Raw genomic sequence first — 7,014 nt, forward strand, 5'->3', positions numbered from 1 at the left:
GACCCATTTAAATACCCTGGCCACGCCCTTATAATCCTGGATATTCCCCCTGTCTTCAGCTGATGAGCAACCTTAATGCCATCTGCAAACTTATTTCCCCTTTGCCATATAACAGAACATATTCACAGTTTCTGGGTATTAACGATATGGACACTTTTGGGAGACCATTTTTTGTCTACCACAAAGTTCAAAGGCCAGTGTGGCTTGTGGTAGCTTGTGGGGGAATGGTCTCCTCTTCCTGTAGCCAAAGGTTATACAGGAGAGATGTTGTGCTGGGCCCTAACTCAATTCAAGTGGGTGGCTAAGGGCTTAGCTAAAGTCTTCCTTCAAGGTGAGCATCGAGCAACCCTTTCTCAATTTTATTTTTATTTTATTTTATTTTATTTTATTTACTTTTCCAATGAGTATTTATTATTAGTTAAGCCATGATTCAGAATCCCAGGGTGGGGATCACCATGCACCCTGGTCCCCCTTCACCACCCTGGGAGAAGGATGGAGGACAGAGGAGAGTTGGGTAGAGCCAGTTCAGATCTTCCCAGGAAATGTGCCTTCTGCCTGGCGGTCGTCCGAGGCTGACACCCAGGATATGGGGCAGAGGGACTTGTACACATGCCGGTATCATTCGCACACGGGGACATCACCCCCTTTAGCAGTCATTGCCTTCTCACAGTGGTGGAAGTCCAGGTAGTTCTGCCAGTAGTTCCTGGTCTGGTTCTGGTTGGGGAAGCGGCTGTTGAAAGGTGCAGTCTGGTTGATTTTGGTCTTGACGTCTTCTGCCATGGTGCTGACTCTAAACACATCACAGCATCACCTCGCAGCTCAATGTGACCCTCAGCAAAGACGCCAGAGTCGGACCAACCCTTTCTCAATTTTAACTCTGCTGCAATTCTTGTCCTTTACCCCCATATTAGGGGTGGTTGGGCCAGGATGGGTGGCAAGTGATTTTCAGAAGAAACACTGATAAGCAAACACTTGATCTTTTTTTTTTTTTTGCAAACACTTGATCTCTAATCCAGAGACATTTTCTCTCCATAACCACTTCCATGCTCTCCTGGAAACCTCTTGGCTCACAAACAACTGAGCCATTCAGATTTTGGTAGACATCTTGGCATTTGAATGTCTACCCCATCCCAGGTTAATGCCAGACTAACACTAAATTCTTCTCATTGACTCTGGGAGGAGGGAAAGCACTGTCTCCCTGGGGCTCTGATTTGTAGATGAGGAAATACAGGGTGGACACTTGTTTTGATCTGGGAGTGACCATCACTCCAGAATCCAGGTTTACATGGTATGATAAGATAGTCTCCAAAGACGGCTGTCATTAATTCCTTATCTCCCTGAATGCACCTGCTGCTTCTCACATCAAGATGTGGAGTCTAATTCCCCTGCCTGGGCTGGCCTTAGTGACTTGCTTGACCAATAGAATGTGATGAGAGTGATATTCTGGGTCTTTTGTGGCTAAGTCACAAGGGTTTTGCTCGATCCTCTTGGAATCTAGCTATAATTATGTGAGCCCATGTCACACGGAGAAGGCAAATGTAGGCTCTCTGGTTAATAGGACCTGCTGACTTCCCAGCTGAGAGCAGCATTAGCTGCAAGCCACAGGGGTGAGCTGTCTTGAGTATCTAGCCCAGCCAGGCCTTCAGCCGATGCCAGCCCCACTTGTTATCTGAATGCAACAGCATTCAAGGCCCTAAGTGCAAACCAACCAACTGAGACCCAGCCAACTCTTAGAACTGCGAGCAATAAAAATAGTTACTTTAATCCACTAAATTTTGAGGTAGGTAGGTTTGTTACAAAGCAATGGACATTTAAGGTATACCTATACCCTTGGGGGAACCCAGAACAAGTCTAGGCAGTGTGATGCTGGGGAGGCTACTGAAAAGTGCCAGATATTGATAGAGAAGATATAAAATGTGTGATCAATAAATAATAAAGACTAAGTGCCATAGGATTTTGGAAGAGGAAGATAATCACTTGTGGGGAGCTTATCAAGGAAGGCTCCCTGGAGAAAATGAGATTTAATCTGAGTCTTGAATCCTGGGTAGGCTTTAACAGGTGGAGAGTAGGGATAAGAGATGAAAGAAGTAATGTGGACAAAAATGGCCAATCAAAAGAATGAAGGGTAGATGAGAAATGCGAGTAGATTTCCTGAAAACACTCATCTTTCAAGATTCAGCACAAGGGTGCTCTCTCCTAGGCACCCTCCTCCGCTTTCTCTAATTTTCCTACCTTCTGCCTTACTTGAACTGATCGCTCTGCTTTTGTCATAGCACCAGGAATACTTTGGGCTATACTTTTTTTTTTTAACACTCCTATTATGGTTAGGCTAAAGGTTAAGTGTCTATAACAAAGAGTTCCTCAAATACAGTGGCTTAAATCATGTGGATATTTATTTTTCTCTCCCATATAACAACTTTCAGAGGAGACCTGCCCCTCATGGTCATTCAAGGACACGGGTCCTTCTAAGTCATTGCTCTGCTATTCCCTTGGGCAATGTCACTAACTTGCCTGGTTGAAACTTGGTCACCAGCACATCCAGGCTCCGGCCAGTCTGGAAGTGGGAAGAGAGGTAGAAAGAAGGCAGACCTGAAATTCCCAACCCAGAAGTGGTGTATATCACTTCCTTCACATACTTTTGTCAAGAACTTGGTCACATGGCCTCACCTAAGCCCAAGGGAGGCTGGGGAATTGTGGTACAGCTGGACAGCCACATGGAACAGTAATTCTATCCCTAGGGAAGAGAGAGATTCGGGGTGGGCAGTAGCAGTCTGTGCCACACTTCCTCCGAATATAGGAGCTCCTTGAGGACAGGAACCACATTTTCTTCATCTATCGTCCCTGCACTGAGCCTCCTGCCTGACCCAGAGGAGTATTCAATCCATACCTGCTGAATGGATAAAGCTATCACAATGAGTGTCCTAGGCTGGATGTGATAAAGGTGCAAGGCAGTGTGGGTACCTGAGAAAGACAGGACAGATGTGGAAGTATTTAACAGGGAAATGCACAGGGCTTGCCAGAACAGAGAGCTTTTAGTGTTACAATCTTTTGTGATCTGAGTTGACAGTTCTTTGGCACAGGTTTAAAGAACTTTAACTGAATACCTCACTTAACAGACATTTATTGAACCCATTCCAAATTTAAGAAATTCCTCAACTGTTTCAAAATCACTTTAGGAAGAAGCGTGCCTCGAGCTTGAAGACTTTCAGGGTTCTTTCTCAATACTAGCTTCTGCTACTGTTATCGGGTTCGAGCACCTAACCACACACCAGGGTTTTCACCCAGCAACCATTCCGCACCATTGACCATACCTTCCTGCTCTGATACCACCTCTCTGGAGTGCTCACAGACCCCCAGAAAGTGAATGTGTGTGCTCATTCTCGGATGTCCAGACACTTTCTCTTTTCTAGAAAACCAGGCTCTGTGGCTAAGTGCAGTCAAAACATGTTATTCTTCAACGTCAGTACAGGTCTTAGAATCAGTACAGACTGAGCCTGAATTCTGGCTCTGCCCTTTACTACCAACGTTGGTAGTAGGTTCCAGTTACTTCATCTGTTTAAATCCCAGCTCCTTCACCTGTAAAATGGGTATTGGAATGGGGCTACGCCACTGGATGTGCGAGGATTTAATGAGGTTCTGGGCATAAAGCTCTTGGCCCTTAGTATTGCACTCAATAAACAATAGCTCATCCACTATTATGACAACTAGGTCTTCAGGCCTCTGTGGCTTCTCACATCAAAGGCTATAAACAGGTGTAACAGAAATAATAGCCAGTTATGGCTGTGCACAAAACTCAAGGGTGCAAATTGGAACCTTAGTGATTTCTTGACCTGGCCTTAATTTCTGACCCCGTGGCTCTGTCCTAGACTCCGGAGGACAATCTGATCCTGGTGCATGCAGTCCCACCCCAAGATTTCTCGGCCACATTTGGGATTATCATCAAATTGGAGCTCAGAGCTCCATTTTTACTTCCTCTGCACTCCTCCCTGGTGCAGCATAATCTGACAACTTTACTCATCAGCACAGTCACCATGCAGAGGGAGAACTGGGTCCCTTCTTTGGTCTCCTACGCTTCTGGGACCCATGCTTTTTGTCAGCTACTGATGTCCCATGGTTGTGGTGCTCTCTCAGAGATGACGACTCTGAGAGAGGTGGCAGCCCTAGTCAGTGGCACATTCAGTGTCATCCAATAGATCAGGCCTGTCCCTCTTACCTCGTGGGACAAGCTGAGTTCACTCCCCACACCCTGCCAGGCTAGCTTGTCTCTCACTCCTGGCTAATCTGTGGCTCACTACAAGCTCATAGAAACTCTCCAAGCCATACTTGGTCCTGTGAAAAACTGGGGCCCTCTCATGTCCAAATGGACAATGCCATTATCCCTCTTGCTTCCTATTATCAGAGGTGTGAGACCCAATTGAGCAAGCGCAGCTGGGAACCTGAACCCATACGTCTTCCTTCCCGTTATATCCCCCTGCCTTTGAGAACGTTGCCCCTTCTCTCCCTCCTCTTTCTCCTCTCATGAGAACTCATGCTGAGAGGAGTGTCCCACCACTTATCATCTTGTTCTTCCTTTATAGCTCTGCTCCTCCATCTCTGTCCTCCCCAGCACAAAGCTCCTTTTATATAGGTGGACGGGACTTACACATGTGCACAAACACACACACACACGCACACACACAGTAGAAACCAGTTCTCTGAGTTTGTGCATACTTTCCAGACTGTCTCCCTACCACCAGAGAACAGAAGTTCTTTGAAATGATAAGCTAAGGAGTCTGCCATTCCTGTTAGCAGGGTTTTTCTTCTTGTGGTGGCCAAGAGGAGTGAACATGCCATTTGATGTCTCAGCTATCAGTCTGCCACAAATTAGTAGTTCATGTTTTATCCTGTCTTGTGAGTTACACAGGTTTTTACCAGGTTACTGTAGTTGCAAAGGAGGCCTACCAGCCTGCTCAATTCCCAGAGTGGGCAGAACCCACTTCATGGGGCTCCCATCGACCCTTCTATTTCCCATTCCAATCTTTTCATTTAACTTTTATCAAAGTTATACATATAATTTTAAAAGTCAAATAGTCTTTGTGGGCTCCTCTCCCGTCCTCCATTCCATTCTCCCTTTAGTCCTTTAGCTGGTTCTTTTGATTTGCCTCTATATTGCTCAAATTGGGATCACATTGCTACTGCTCGATTTACAGGCATTATTTATGGATTTCCAAGTAGGGAGATGAAGATTACATTTCTTTTAAAGACTTCCACACATACTAATTTGCCCTCCCTCCACCAATACTTAAGGTTTACTTTGTTTTGACAATATAAATGCTAGTCACCGGTGAGCCGGATGGTATAGTTTAATTGCCTTTCCCTTCTCAAACAACGTTTTGTTTTCCCTGGAGCTCATAAATGCCCTTTTCCTCCTCCGCTTAGTTTTCTGTGTACTTACATCTAAATTCTGTCATCTCCTTGGAGACTTTGCTCCCAGATCCTTCCACCTAACCTTTTGGACCACAGCCTTCTTGGCCTATAGCACAACTCCCATCTCTTATTTATTCTCTCATCTTCTTGGTCTTATTTGCTACCTCTATATGTTTGTTCTACTTTCTGGGATATTTCTTTGGCTTTTTATTTCAACTTCGCTATTGGCCTATACGTTTTTTATTATCATAGTTTATTTTCTGACTGTTCTTTGCTTTTTGACCTTTTTAAAAAAAGCAACCTAGTCCTATTTCACAGATTCTACGTTATCTTTAATTTCTCTGGGAATATGATTAATTATCATATTTAAAATATTTTCTTCATTCTTGGCATTGTCTCTATCAATACAGATTCCTTTTCTTTTCTTTTCCTGTTTATTTTGGTCTTTGTCTTTCAGTTGAAGAACTGCCTCAAATGTCTAGTGGTCCTTGCCTTTCCTTTCCTGTTTAGGAGCGCAATGCTAAAAATCTGATTGTTGACTGGTGATCTTGACCTGGAGTAATAAAGGTGGAGGGAGCAGTAGGTGTCAGTATCTTTTGATGGTTTCTTCTGGACTGCTCAGATTCCCTGTGGAAAGATCTCCAATCTCCAGCCAGCATTGTGGGAGCTGAGTGTAGGAAGAGGGCTGGAGAAGAGAGCGGGGTGAGGGGGGGTGTCTTTCCTGGTCAATATACAGACTTCGACTTTATCTTCCTGTTTTTAGTACGGTATCTCAGCTCTCATCAGTGCCTCACGTCTTCTGGTCCAAAGACCTCTGTTTTATCCTTCCCAGATCATTAATTTTTAGTTTTGTGCTCAGACTGGGGAGAAGACCCCAGGATCTATATGCTCCTCAATCAGTCCTGTTCTTAGCCCACCCTGCATTTCCCTCTTTCTGAGCTATCTGATGCCTCAACTCCTGACTTAGGTTTTAGCGAAGTCAATTGCCACTGATCATCCACTGTCAGCTTCCAAAATGTAGTTACCACTGTCCGTACCACTGCTTCCCTTTGTTATTTGGGTTTACACCCTTAAGAAAAAATCCCTTTCCTGCCATTTTCGTAGGGTTTGGGGAGAGTGAAGAGATAAAAACTGTGTTCAATCTGCCATCTTCAAGCAGAAGTGTTTCATTCTATTTTAGTCCTTTCTGGTTTCACTTGGGAACCATCCAAGCTAGATGCTATGATGTAGCACTTTAAACATCCTCTACAACCCGGCTCCTTTTTCCTTCCACTGCTCTGGATCTGCATCCGAATGGGGATTATTCCACAGGCCATCTTTTCTCCTCTTGCAAACAGACTGCTCAACACACAGATCACTATGACCTCAGATACCACACTTCTCAATTTCAGCCTCACTCTCAACAGTGCCCAGAAGAGCTTAAAGGTCCCTGGTCAATACCATTTTCCACCTCCCCAGCAATTGCAGGCACTCAACCCTTTTACCAACCCCCCAATTCTACCCTGCTCCTCTGTGCTTTAATCCAGAAATGACTTTCCTTCATATTTCAGGAAAAAAACAGAAGCAACCAAATGTGGATTTCCTTAACTTCCTTCCCCTATTTGTCTA

General features: G+C 44.7%; 1 pseudogene; it reads right to left on the bottom strand.

Annotated features, from left to right (window-relative positions):
- Nucleotides 1-525: 525 nt before the first annotated feature.
- Nucleotides 526-780, bottom strand: LOC110570838 (annotated as a pseudogene).
- Between the last annotated feature and the right edge of the window lie 6,234 nt (nucleotides 781-7,014).

Source organism: Neomonachus schauinslandi, chromosome 1, assembly GCF_002201575.2.
Source record: "Neomonachus schauinslandi chromosome 1, ASM220157v2, whole genome shotgun sequence".
Lineage (NCBI taxonomy): Eukaryota > Metazoa > Chordata > Mammalia > Carnivora > Phocidae > Neomonachus > Neomonachus schauinslandi.